This window comes from Loxodonta africana, chromosome 27 (assembly GCF_030014295.1).
Source record: "Loxodonta africana isolate mLoxAfr1 chromosome 27, mLoxAfr1.hap2, whole genome shotgun sequence".
Taxonomy (NCBI): Eukaryota; Metazoa; Chordata; class Mammalia; order Proboscidea; family Elephantidae; genus Loxodonta; species Loxodonta africana.
Window position 1 is genome coordinate 26,358,891 of NC_087368.1, and position 14,534 is coordinate 26,373,424.

A 14,534-nucleotide genomic window follows, 5' to 3' on the forward strand; every position below is an offset into this window, starting at 1 on the left:
CTTATAGTTTAGGAGGCTAGAAGTCCAATTCAGGGTGCCAGCTCCAGGGGAGGGCCTTTTCTCTCTGTCTGCTCTGGTGGACTGTCCTTTTCATCAAATTTCCCTGGTCAAGGAGCTTCTCAGCACAGGGACACCAGGTACAAAGGACACACTATTCTCCTGGCTGTTGTTTCCTGGTGGTATGGGGTCCCCATGTCTCTCTGCTCATTCTCTCTTTTATATCTCAAAACAGACTGGCTTAGGACACAGCCTAATCTTGAAGATTGAGTCCCGCCTCATCAACATAACTGCCACTAATCACATCTCATTAATGTCGTAGAGGTAGGATTTATAACGCATAGGAAAATCACATCAGATGACAAAATGGTGGACAATCACACAATACTGGGAATCATGGCCTACCCAAGTTGACACACATTTTTTTTGGGGGGGACACAATCCAATCTTTGACATTGGGGATCTTTATTACGGACTTGAAACTGGAAGGACATAACCCTGGCACTTCTGGAACCTACTATGAGAAGTGGGCATGCTTGGGAGGAAGGCCATGATGGAGGAGAGCAAAGCTCAGAGAAGAGTAAGAGAGAGGCAGAGACACAGAAAGATCCTTTGACAGACAGACAGATGGAGAAGCATCTTGCTGATACCTTTAAGCTCTGGATTTTATCGATATCTCAGTCTTGTCCTAAAATTCCTTTTACTTCTCGAACCAGCTGGTGTCCCATCTTCTGTAACTAAGACTGAACAGCATGCTGAGGTATCAGCAGTCCCTTCTGGCAATGTTCCACTAGAACTTCTTAGGGTTGGACATCTTCAACAGGGAAGGCACTGCTGTCTGGGTCATTATTAAAACAAGAAGTGAGTCAGTAAGGTAGCTCCTTTATTCTTGGGGAAACTCCAGGTTAATAAGGCTAATTGTTTCTTTTTATTTAATGTTGTCCTTGATCCACACACTGAACTAATTATTTCTCATATGCTAGATAGCACCTTTAATTCTCACAATAAAGCAATGAGACAAACACCACTACCTCAGAAAATAAGGTTCAGAGTGGCTAAGTCATTCACTTTAGGACACACAGCCAATATATCTCTTGCATTTTCTCTCTGAAAAGAAAGCTTTAGTCTGTTGACTTTTAGAGCCAAAAAGCGTGATTGATTCTGGAACCATTTAATTGGCAAATATCATTTGAGCATTTACTACGTGCCAAGAAGTTACATAAGCAAGGTTGTCAAAATGCTTTGTGGAAAGTTGGATCCTAGAGAAAACATGAAAAAATGGGCTAGACTGCAAGTATTCTGGGGAGACTAAGGCCCCAGCAGTTACTGGACAATTACTGAAATGTGAGTGTGGCCTATGTAGTATTTTGGAGAAAGATGAATATAGCATTTTTCCCTACAACAATTTAAGGTATTCATCAGCAATATACACCAAGTGGCCAATACGACCTAAAAGCAAGATGATATCGTTAGACAAAGCATACAGAGAATGAAAAAATCTCATAATTTTAGTAATCTTTTTTTATCTTTAGGATATAAACTAAGGGTTTTAGTTTGGTGGTGGTGGAAAATGTTGAACCCACACGAAATCTAGGTTTTCTTCTGGAATGCCAGATTTATTTTTATCACTAGCTACTCAGTGTTTACTTCACTCAACTCAGTTTTTCCCTCTCTGCAGTAGTAGAAGTTATAACTTTTTTTCACCTTATGATTTTCATAGAGTAAAACCTGTACTCTGTTAAAGATAAAATCAAGAGATTTATTGAAAGTAAACAGACAGCTTATCTTAGGCTGGGTTCTGTAGAGAAGTGAAACCAGTAAAGCATATAAATATGTATACAGAGAGATTTATACCAAGGAAATGGCTCACGCAGTTGTAGAGGCTGGACTGTTCCAAGTCTGCGGGTCAGGATGAGGCTTCTCCTGATTCACGTAGGCGCAGGGACTAGTGAACCAAAGGCTCTTGCTTACAGGTTGCAAAGATTGACGAATCCCAAGATTGGCAGGCAAGACCACAGGTAAGCTGCTAGCTCAGGTTCTAAGAACTGGAGGTCAGATGAACAGGAGTCAGCTATAGAATCCAGCCTGAGCAAAAAGCCCATAACAAGCCTTGCCAGCATGTCCACTTATATTCGATGCAGGCCACATGACCAAGGAAACACCTTGTTAACTGATTGACTGCTCACAGCAGATCCCATCATGGGGGTGATCACATTATATCAAATCTCATCATGGAAGTGATCACAACATCTTATGACTGCCAAACCACTGACAGTCACAGCCCAGCCAAGTTGACACACAACCTTAATCATCACACAGCTTAAGCCAGGAAGAGAGACTGAGTTCCACAAAGTGAAAGTCAGCACTTCAAAATAGTAAAGCTGCAGGAAGAGTTTTATAGGGGGAGAACAAAGAACTTGAAGTACGCTACTTGACTGGTAGTTAGAAACTTAGGTCATCATTTGGTAGTTATGAACTTATATCATTGTAAGGCGGGACTTCCTGAAGTGGGCTTTTAAGGTGGGACTTCCTGAAACAGGGGCCATTAAGACATAGGTGTCTTTCTTAGATTGGTTACATCGTGGTAATTACAAGGCTATGTGACGAGAATTGGCAGTGTGTTTTTGGGTGACAAGAAGGGGAGTTACCGGTAGTCATGTAATAATTATAGGACATTCCTTCTTTAGAAACGGCCTTTTCAGGCAGAACTTTTCCTGTGGGTATTTGTGTGGGACATTTAGATGAGGGTCTGCCCCAAGGTCTCCTCTCAGAGACATTGTTTTCATATCCTTAACTTTATCACAGAGGAAAAACATGTCCTTAGCTACATGATTAAGTCGGCACTGAAGATGGCTATTGCTAGGGTAAAGGCAGAATTCACGAAAGAGAGTCAAACCCAGATCTCAAGCCAGCCATTTAAGCTTTTACCAGGTACCTCAATTTTAAGTTCCCTTACACATAATGAATAATAAGGTGATATATGAAATGCGCCTTACACGGCGCCTGGCATATAGGAGCCACTCAACAAATACCTCCTCCCCAGTGGAAAGGAAAAGGACTGATTTTGAGGTAAGAATTATGAAAAGTATGCTTGTGAACTTATTGCACCCTATAAAACCCTATAAATCTAGCACTTCTTTAAACAGATCTGATTTCCTTTTAAGTGAGAGAGCTTTTGATTCAGAATATTCAGCTATTTGTCTATCACTTATTTGCGTGTTTGTTTTTTAACCCAAAGAATCTGACAACTCACAGCTCAGCAAGCCTTTTTAAAATAGAAATGCTAGTTAAAGATGAGATCGGAATTTTGTTTCCAAGTCAACAATTCACCTCTATTGTTTCTAAGGAATAAAACAAAACAAAACTATTATATTATAAATACTCCTAAGATGGTGTTATGGAGTCTACAGAGGAAAGTGGGAAAACAAATAACGTTTTCATGGCACTTCATATCCATTAAAGTATAAATGCATGTTAAAAAATACTGAAAATCTAGAAGATGTGGAAAGGAAAAGAAGACAGGCTTCAATATTAAATAGTACCATCTCCATTAACTCTGGAAGTCATCGTGTTATGTGGATCAATATTTTTCCTATTAGAAACAGAGCTGAGTAGACTTAGCATGCAAACATACTCCAAATTCTAGAATAAGGAAAAAAATGAATGAAAGAGTTGAGTAGACCTTTGAAAATATGGCCAACGTTGATCACCATGCTATCTAAATTGACCAACTCGAACCAATGTGAAATGCTATGTTGTTGTTAGGTGCTGTCCAGTTGGTTTGGAAGCATAGCAGCCTGGTGTGACAGAGTAGAACTGCCCCATAGGGTTTTCTAGGCTGTAATCTTTATGGAATCAGTTGGCAAGGTTTTTCTCCAGTCGAGCAGCTGAGTCGTTTGAACCGCCAACTTTTCAATTAGCAGTCTAGGGCTTAACTGTTGCTCACTTAACCCTAATAATTGTGTGTGTGTTGTGCACACAGGAGGGGGAAGGTGGACATAGAGAGTAGAAGAAGGGGCAAAGAAAGGTTTTCCAATGGCAATCCTTCCACAGATTTCTATCAGGAACAAAGAATGGGGGCTGGACCAATTGCTATCCCTCTTCCCCCTTGGTTCCCTAAGAGCAAGCAGATTTTTAACATTGAGTTTTCACTAACACTTCCTGCCTTTCTGCCCCATTGACTTTAAAATATTCTTTCCAAACTAGAGCACCTGTTGTCAAAACATTAATGGTGCTGCTGATAAGGCCCAACCAGGCAAATGATGAGAGGAACAAAATGGGGTATGACAACAAAGCCTGAGTGTTGTCATAAACATTCCCAAGGAAACTAGTGCCTAATGTATAACTGACCAGAGATGCTGATAAGCATTTGAATGGAATTACTAATTATTTGTCATGTATTTCATTCTGAAAGTTACTTGGTTGCCTTGAGAATTCATTTCCTGGAAAGTTAGATGATAAGATCATTTAAAAAGTCCAGGGTGGGATTAATAAACTTAATTCAAACGCATTTTTAAAATAAATTAGCAGGTGCCAAGATGCTCATTACTTTAGTTGAGGTTATTTGAATGAAACAAACACCCTCAGGGGAAAAGCTGGTGAGCGTGTGTGTAAAAACAGTGTGGGGGCAATGTCTGACCTCCTCTAACTTCACGAAGGGGAAGGAGAATTCATATCAACAGTCCAACACTGATTCCATGAGGCAGAGGTCAGACATGCCTCCTCTCTCCGCCATCTTTACCAATCCTGACACCAACTGTAATGGATTGAATTATGTCCCCCAAAAAATGTGTGTATCAACTTGGTTAGGCCATAATTCCCAGGATTCTGTGGTTGTCCTCCATTTTGTGATTGTAAATTTTATGTTAAAGAGAATTAGGATGGGATTGTAATACCCTTACCAGGTCACATCCCTGATCCAATGTAAAGTGAGTTTTGCTGGGGTGTGGCCTGCACCACCTTGTATCTCTTAAGAGATAAAAAGGAAAGAGAAGCAAGCAGAGTTGGGGACCCCATACCACCAAGAAAGCAGCACCAGGAGCAGAGCACATCCTCTGGATCGTGGGTCCCTGTGCCTGAGAAGCTCCTCCACCAGGGGAAGATTGAGGACAAGGACCTTCCTCCAGAGCCGAGAGAGAGAGAACACCTTCCCCTGGAGCTGACCCCCTGAATTTGGACTTTAACCTACTGTACTGTGAGGAAATAAATTTCTCCTTGTTAAAACCATCCACTTGTGGTATTTCTGTTACAGCAGCACTAGATAACTAAGACACCAACCACCCCTCCCATGGTATCTCTACGTCTCTACTGGGTTTGATAATCCATTGCAATGACCACACAAAACTCGCAGACAATACTCGTGATTTTGGGGTTTAGTAGGGAGTTAACAGGTTACAATTCAGGCCCAGGAATTCTCAAGTATGCAGTTCTTCCATTAGGACAGCCTCTTCTCGGCCTTGCTCACAGGCACACCTCTCCCTGGCCCTATGCCTCTGGCCCGAAAGCACTTAACTTTCTTTCTCCATGAGCCAGGAAGCCCACCGTGCTGCCTCTTGCTGCCAGGTCTCTGCTGCTGTTTCTCACTGTCTTCAGGGCTACAGCTCGCTTACTGTCTCCTGGATCCAAGGGCTTCTCAGTGCAGGGATCCCCGATCCAAAAGACATACTGGCTTCTGGCTGTTCTTCCCTGGTGGTGGTAGGCTCTTCTCTTTCTCACCTCTGGGGTGGTTCATTTCAAACCCAGAGAGATGTCAAAACTGACCAATCCCTTTGGTGGGCCACAATTACCCTATTACATAGTCTTGCCCTATCACTTGGGTGGGAGTTACAAGACCATGGCTGGAAAGGCCACACAAAAGCAACCCATGGCACCGAAATGTGAGAAAAGCATTTCATTTCTTTTAGAACTCATAGGAGAGTGAGCCCGTCTTTCCTCCCCCCGGACAGCAGGAAGGTTTCTGCATGGCTGAGATTATTCTGTGTGTGCCAAATAGAAGCGGGGGAAAACTATCTCCTACCTGTCCAGGGGGGTCACCCCACTTCCTGTGACATCCTCACCTTGTTTGGAGTTCTGACCCTACTTGAACTAAAAGGAAACAATAGAAACACAGAACCTGACCCTGCGGACAGGAAGGAATGTCCCCAGGCTATTTTAGCAAGCTAAGGAGTGGCTGTGGATTGTTCTTGTGTGCCATTGAGGTGATTCCAACCCATAATGACCCTATATGACAGAGAAGAGCTGTCCCCATAGGGTTTCCTAGCCTGTAATCTTTACTGAAGCAGATCACCAGGTCTGTTCTCTCTTGGAGCCTCTGATGGGTATGTGGTAGGTTTGAACTGTCGACCTTTTGTTTAGCAGTTGAGCACTTTATCTCTTGTAGACTGTCAATCTGTAAGGAGGCCTGGTGGTACAAAGGTTAAGAGCTCAGCTGCTAATGCAAAGGGCAGCAGTTCGAACCTACAAGCAGCTCCACTGGAAAAAGATCTGGCAATCTGCTCCAGTAAAGGTTTACAGCCTGAATATGTGGCAGTTCTACTCCGTCTGATAGGGTCATGAGTCAGAATTGACTTAACAGCAAACAACAACGAAAAACAATCTCTCTCCATGCTGATGATCTCTGTTATTATGCCTATTTTCATTCCGCCTTAAAGGACTATACCAGGACACAAGAAGCCCTGGTGGCAAACAATTAAGGGCTCGGCTGCTAACTGAAAAGTTGGTGGCTTGAACCCACAACTCACCCTGCAGGAGAAAAGACCTGGCAATAAGCCCCCATGAAGATTTACAGCCTAGGAAACTCTATGAGGCAGTTCTATTCTGTCCTATACAGTACCCGGATACACCACAGAGGCATCTTTCAGTGAATCATTTCCTTGGTCACCATTTATCATTAAGTGACTGCCAACCCACACACATGGTCACAAAAATGTAAAGGTAACATTGATTTGGCCATGTATTTTCTGCCAATGCCTTAGGTGATGTTCCCAGCAGCATTTCCGAAGATGAGGATTCATGTAGAAGGGATTTATTAGAAAGTATTCCTAGGAAAACTGGTGGGATGCATGGGAAAGTGGCACAGGGAGTGGAAGGAAGCCAGGCTAGAGTGTAGGGTCAAGTACAGTTCCTCCAAGGACAACTGACTCAATCTTGCTTGGGAGCTCTGGGGAGTGTCAAGCACACCTCGGAGTCGTCTCAGTCAGAAAGTCATAGAGCTGGAGTTGAAACGCATGTCCGTGTGGGTAGAAGGCCCAAGTCTTTAACCATTTTTACTTCTTGTATCACATACAAATAAATTTAGGAAATTTTAGGCTTTATGTGATGTTTTTGACTCTTGAATAATTAACAATATGAGTACTGTTGTAGATTGAATTACCGAACAATATCATTAATACTACACACAAGTAAAATTATGCTAAAGTAATTCAAAAACCACTGCAGTGGTACATCAACAGGGAACAGCCAGAAAATTAAGCTGGATTCAAAAGAGGCTATGGAATAAGAGATATCATTGCTGATGTCAGATGGATCATGGCTGAAAGCAGAGGATACCAGAAAGATATTTACCTGTGTTTAATTGACTATGCTAAGGCATTTGACTGTGTGGATCATAACAAATGATGGATAACATTGCAAAGAATGGGAATTTCAGAACACTTCATTGTGCTCATGAGCATCTGTACGTAGACCAAGAGGCAGTCATTCAAACAGAACGAAGGGATATTGAGTGGTTTAAAATCAGGAAAGGTATGCATCAGGGTTGTATCCTTTCACCATTCTTATTCAATCTGTATGCTGAGCAAATAATCTGAGAAACTAGACTATATGAAGAAGAATGTGGCATCAGGATTGGTGGAAAACTCATTAACAACCTGCAATATGCAGATGACACAACCTTGCTTGCTGAAATTGAAGAGGACTTGAAGCACTCACTGATGAAGATCAAAGGCTACAGCCTTCAGTATGGATTATACTTCAACATAATGAAAACAGAAATCCTCACAACTGGACCAGTAGGCAACATCACGATAAATGGAGAAAAGATGGAAGTTGTCAAGGGTTTCATTTACTTGGAGTCCAATAAACACCCATGGAAGCAGCAGTCAAGAAGTCAAACAACATATTGCATCGGGCAAATCTGCTCCAAAAGACCTCATGAAAGTGTTGAAAAGCAAAGACGTCACTTTGAGGACAAAGGTGTGCCTGACTCAAGCACACCTTTTTTCAATCACCTCATAGGCATTTGAAGGTTGGACAATGCATAAGGAAGACCGCAGAAGAATTGACGCCTTTGAAGTGTTGGCGAAGAATACTGAATATACTATGGATTGCCAGAAGAACAAACAAGTCTGTCTTGGAAGAAGTACAGCCAGAGTGCCCCTTGGAATCGTGGATGGCAAGACTTGTCTCAAGTACTTTGGACATGTTATCAGGATGGACCAGTCCCTGGAGAAGGACATCATGCTTACTAAAGTAGAAGGTCAGCAAAAAAGAGGAAGACCCTCAACAAGATGGATTGACATAGCAGCTGCAACAATGGGCTCAAACATAGCGATGACTGTGAGGATGACGCAGGACCAGGCAGTGTTTTGTTATATTGTATATAGGGTAGCTATGCGTCGGGACCAACTCAAAGGCACCTGACAACAACAACGTAGATTGACTTATGTCCTTCCCCCCAAAATATGTGTTGGAATCCTACCCCTGATACCTGTGAATATAATCCTATTTGGAAATAGGATTTTTGTTACGATAATGAGACCGTATCAGCAAAAGGTATGTCCTACATCTGATCATTTCTGAGTTATAAAAAGTAGCCTAGACACAGAGACAAGGAAGCACAAATGGGGGAAGACAGTTGCCACTTGAAAAGCACCAAAAAATCTGTGACTCTAGGAGCTGAAAAAAGAAAAGGACCTTCTTCCAGAGCTGACAGGAAGCTTTCCCCTATAGTGAAGTCCTAAATGCAGACTCTCAGCGTCCCGAGGTGTGAGAAAATACATTTCTGTTCTTTAAAGCCTCCCACTTGTGGTATTTGTTACAGCAACACAAGGAAGCTAAGACAATTATCTATACACTTATTTAAAAAATAGCAACTATATTCCTGAGTTATATAAACAACTTTTTTTGGTTAAAATGTCTGTGGCAACACTGCATGGGTCAAAAGATAAAACCAAGTGTACACACAAAATTAATTTATGACGTTTTAGTCTTTACAGTACGCTAGGAAATTAATTCTGCATCGCAAGGGCTGCTTTATATAAGGAGTAAAATGAATAGAAAATTATGTCATCAATCTGGAGAAGAAAGACAGAATCTTTAAATTTAGGAGATATTTTCCCTTATTCTTTGCTTATGAGGTATTTTTTAAGATTGCAGTTTGTGGCTGATTCAAACTATATTAATTCACTTATTTAATTTCTGTTCTCTGCCATATAAACACAATTACAGAGAACAATCAATTTGTTCCCATTTGATAAAGGACTAAAATAAGAACAGCAGATTATACCGCACTGGGTTTTAAGAACCTGGGGGATGTTTACTGTGATGCTACTGAAAGCTCCTTTGCTGAGGAGGAAGGATAATTTCCATTCCTGCTTCTCATGCCAGGGACTGAGGTTTGTTTGTCTTTGTGTTGGGTTAGATTTGGTTTCCAAATAGCCTGCTGGAGACAACTAACTGAATATTGGGATGGGGACTGGAAATATTCTGGAAGTCAGGGCCAGCAGTCTGAGGGCATTTTCATGAGACTACCTCATGAAATTCTTGTTTCTGTAGAGAGCACCTCAGGCAGAATCCTGTCAGGGCTGTGGTATTTTGATTGCATTAATCGCCTCGATTTTTCAGGCTGTTTGGTATGGTCCTCTGTAGCACACACACCTATGGTGGCCCTCAACGATCCATGCCCTTATATACTCTCCCTACCACTCCACCCACTTTAGTAGGCAGGACCTGTGAATTGCTATTGACCCCTGTTGTTGTTGTTGTGTGCTGTCTAGTCAATTCCAACCCATAGTGACTCTATAGAACACAGTAGAACTGCCCCATAGAGCTTGCTAGGCTGTAATCTTTACAGGAGCAGATCTCCAGGTCTTTTCTCCCAGGTCCCCGCTGGTGGGCTTGAATCACTGACCTCTAGGTTAGCAGCTGAGTGCACAGCCATTAGCCAAAGGGGATAGGATGTACCTCCCTTGTTTTGGTTGTAAGATTTTGTCTTAGGAGACTGGAGAGTGAAAGAGACGCTTGAAGAAGTGAGCTACCTTAATATGAACTGCCTATGGAGGGGGCCACAAGGCAGGAGACTGCAGGAGGCATCTAGCTGCTGAGAATCTTATTTCCTCCACATATAAGGTACTAAATTCTGCCAACAACCTCATGAACTTAGAAGAGTACTCCAAGCCTGAGACGCCACCCCTAGGCAACATCTTGGTTGCATAAGACCTTGAGCAGAGCACTTAGCTAAGCCATGCTCTATCTTCTGACCTGCAGAAACTGGAGAAAGTGTGTGCTGTTTCAAACTGCTAAGTTTATGGCAATTTGTTATGCAACAATACAAGTCTGATACACCCCCCGCACTAATTCTGGACTTGGCTATGCTACCTGCTTTGGCCGATGGGATGGGGCAAACTTGACACAAGCAGAGCCTTGAAAAAAGTACTCGCGCATTTCTGTGTTCTCTTTTTATAGACTATTGCCATTGCCACAAGAGTGCATCTGGGCTAAATTGCTGGAGGGATGTGAGAGACATATGGAGGAGAGCCGACTTGTCCCACCTGGGCCATCCTAGACCAGCCGGACCCCAGCCACCCCGCCAGCAAAGCCACAGACTCCTGAGAAATAATAGATGTGTGTTGCTTTAAGCCATTAAGTTTTGGGGTGCTTTGTTATGCAACATTTTTGGCAATAGATCATAGCTTCACAGACCCATTAATTAAAGCCAAGGGACACATTTCAGCACAAACACATATATATAATTACTTATTTGGAACTGTCTTTGTGTTCTTGATTTTTTTTTAATGAAGTCTTAAAAAAAAAAAAATGAAAGGAGAAATTAGGGGAGCTAGTTAAGCTCTACAGCTGTTAACCAAAAGGTTGGCAGTTCAAATCCACCAGGCGCTCCTTGGAAACTCTGTGGGGCAGTTCTACTCCGTCCTATGTGGTTGCTATGAGTCGGAATCGACTCAACGGCACTGGGTTTGGTTTTTTTGGTTTGGTGGATGAAGAGGGCTGGCCATTTGCTGAGAATGCTTGTCAAAAGGGAAATACTTTTCCCACAAGGCGGGAAACACATTTTTTTAATTTTTCTTCAGGATTTTACAGAGCATATTCGAGCACTAGCAAAAATAAAGATGGCTTTATTTCCGTATAGATCTTCTGTAGAGGTCTTTCTTTTTTCTCCTCTTCCAGGGCTTCCAACATCATTGCCATTTTAGAGTCTCCGCGCGCTTCCGCGGGAAGTGTTTTGGAGATTTTAGAAGGGACAGAATGGTGTACAGAGCAGCACATGGCCCCTCTGCCTTCCATTTCACAGGCCATCACAGAGCTACAAAGACTCCCTGCAGGAAACGTTGTAACAGCCTGCTTCTCAGGTAGAGGGGCAGGGGAGAGGGTGCCAGAGATGAGATCTTGGGGTGGAAGGCTGAACAGGAAAACATACTGTCTTAAACACTAAGGGGAACGAAGCCTACTGAGAGTACTTTTCCATTCCATGGTTGGGGCCCTTTGTCTCTGACCTGCGGCTGCTCAGAGACTAGAAGCCCTGGGCAGCGTGAGATTAGAGGCTTCAATTCTGTTCAAAGGACAGCTCTGCTTTTTTCCTTTTGATCCTCACAACTCACCACTGGGAACAACAGAATTCAAGAAGCATTATAATTCAGTTTAGACTGGCTAAACGTCAGTGAACAAAATGCACTGGAAAAGGCTTTCCTTTGAAATGATTTTTATTCCCCAGTCTGGAACAGTAAAATGATGGACTCTTCCAACAGCCTGGTTATCAGCTGCAAACAACCTGCAAACAAACAACTAAAACACCTTGAGGTGCTCCTTACAGTCTAGCTCAGTGGATGCTTCTTCCCATTTGCCTGCGTTTAGCCACATATTTCTTGTAAAATTTGCATGGTCGAACATAACGGCTGTGGATGAAAGATGGAGAAGAAAACAGGGTCAGAACCACGTGCATTTTGAGGAGTCCAGGTGTTTCTTTGGACGGCTTCATAGGTCATTCAATAACGTCCTAAGGATTCAACAAATGGGTTACTGGGAAGCATATGGAGGCCTTCTACTGTTCTGGGTGGTGGACTTGCTGGAGACACTGCCAGGCTAGCCCAAAGGTAACGGCACCCTGAGGAAGGATCTGGTCAGCTGCTTCCAGGAGACCGAGCAGCACAGACCGCTCAAGTTCCTGGAGCTTTCTGGGAGCTGCCTCTTGCTGAAGATTCGCCACCCAGCATGCAACCCGCCGGGCAATGCCAGAATCTTTAGGATCACTTTCCTTCTACTTGCCCTCTGACTCCCCAAGGCATAGTTTTTACTTGGGAATGGTTTCATCTCCTCAAAGGATCAATTTGCCTTTAACCTTGAAGTTGGGATTTCACTTCCCAGGACTTCTATTTACCTTCCTTAGTGTGTGCTGGTTTTGTACAAACACTCCATATGTTCCTTCTTGCCCTGAGGTCTACCTTAACAGCTCCATTTCCTCCAAAATTGACTAGAGTATGAGGTAAAGGCAGAGGACATGGAGAGCAATGGCCTTAGCGATAAATTAATCGCCATTTGTAAGCCTTATATTCTTTTTCAGAATCCTGGCTCCAATGGCACTTGAAATGGAGAGCTCACTCATGGGCTAAGAATGCCATTTTATAGGTGACTTCCACAGTCTTGACTTAAAGATGCTCAGGCCTTAAATCCCGGTTTGTTATATCTGGCACACACCTCTCTGTACTTGTTTTATGGGAACAGTTCTTAACATGTTTGCAAAAACTTTGGCTAATTTTCATTTGTGAGTGCATCAGATCAATTCCAACCATCCATCGGACTGGTTGATGATCTGCCAAAATGACAGTCATAATTTTCCATAAAGACAAAACTTCTGTCTCTGTTCAGGGGAAACAAAGGTAAGCTACTTCCAAACAACAGCCTTTATCAGTCACGTGATTCCTATAACTCACTTCTGCTACCTTTAACTATGGTGCCCGGATACAAAGCAAAGCTTCCTAGTGAAAAAAAAGAGAGATGGTGCAGCTTCTCGCATTTAGAGTATCAGTATTCAGTTTTTACTTCCCTTACCCTTCTGATGAAAACAACAAACTGTGTGTTTAAAATGTTATATTATTAGTTAATTGTTGCATATATGTAGCACCAGGAACGCTGCTGTGATTCTAGGGTGCACGATCTTCCTTTTGAAAAACGACTGCCCGTGGAAGCAGAGGGCACGTCAATTTGCAATATCCATCAGTCACCCTGTCAAATTCATAAAGTTCTTCCTGTCCCTCCTGTAAATCGCAAAACATCATCACAGCAGGAACGCAATCAACCATAGCAGTCATATTTACAATACACAATTCAACTGTAATGACACACATAAGAATTCCTTTATCACAAAGTCGTTTCCCTGAGCCATCTGTGTCTTCCTATCCATCTGAAAAACAACATTTGAGGGTAAGCATACTGTTAGCAGCACATTTCAAATGCAAAAATAATCTGCCCAAAACAAGTTGCATTTCCACCAACAGATAATATAATCTGAAAGCATATATGTAAATATAAGATAGACTTGTTATCACGGTTAGTTTTGAACATGAAGAACTTCATGTCTGGAATGAATGGTACCCAAGCAGCTAGGGTCCATATACAGCACCTGCAGGAAACTTCCTTGTTTGGAGGCCCATCAGAGCTGAATCTCCAGGGTGCTGCGAGAAGCTATTTCAGCCCCAATTCCTTTGCATTGCTTCTCCAGTTGATTTCTGTGTTCATGAATTAACAGCACACACACAAAAGTAAAAGGCAGACAATAAATGTAGCTTCAACGGGAGTTTTTCCTGCCTTCAGACAGAAGCCAAAGCCATTTCTAAAGGAACTCAGCAAATTTACTGAGCACTGTCCCTTACCATTCCAAAAAAGAGAAACGAAAATAGTTTTCGATTCACGAAATCAACAAAAAAGAATGTGTGCTTTGTGCGTATTAATACTGATAGAATTGACAAAACAATATTTAGACATAAATGGTGATTACTTGATGATGTGTCTGGAATTGCACGTAACCAACCAGTCCTATATTTTGGGGCGTCAAAGCTTCATAACATTTAGTGAGTTTTAGATGGTTACCTGGAAGAAGACCTTAACTCCTAATCAGTTATATATCATTTGGGTAAACTTCATCATAGCATGTCTTAATTATGTTCTGCTTTAGAATGTTTACAGGTTTTAGAATGTGTAAACAGACTCTGTGTATACCACCCAGTGCCACACCAATGTCTGCATTGAACCCACACAGCACTTCTGAGATTTCTGACATTCATTCCTGAGCACTGAGCACACTGGTG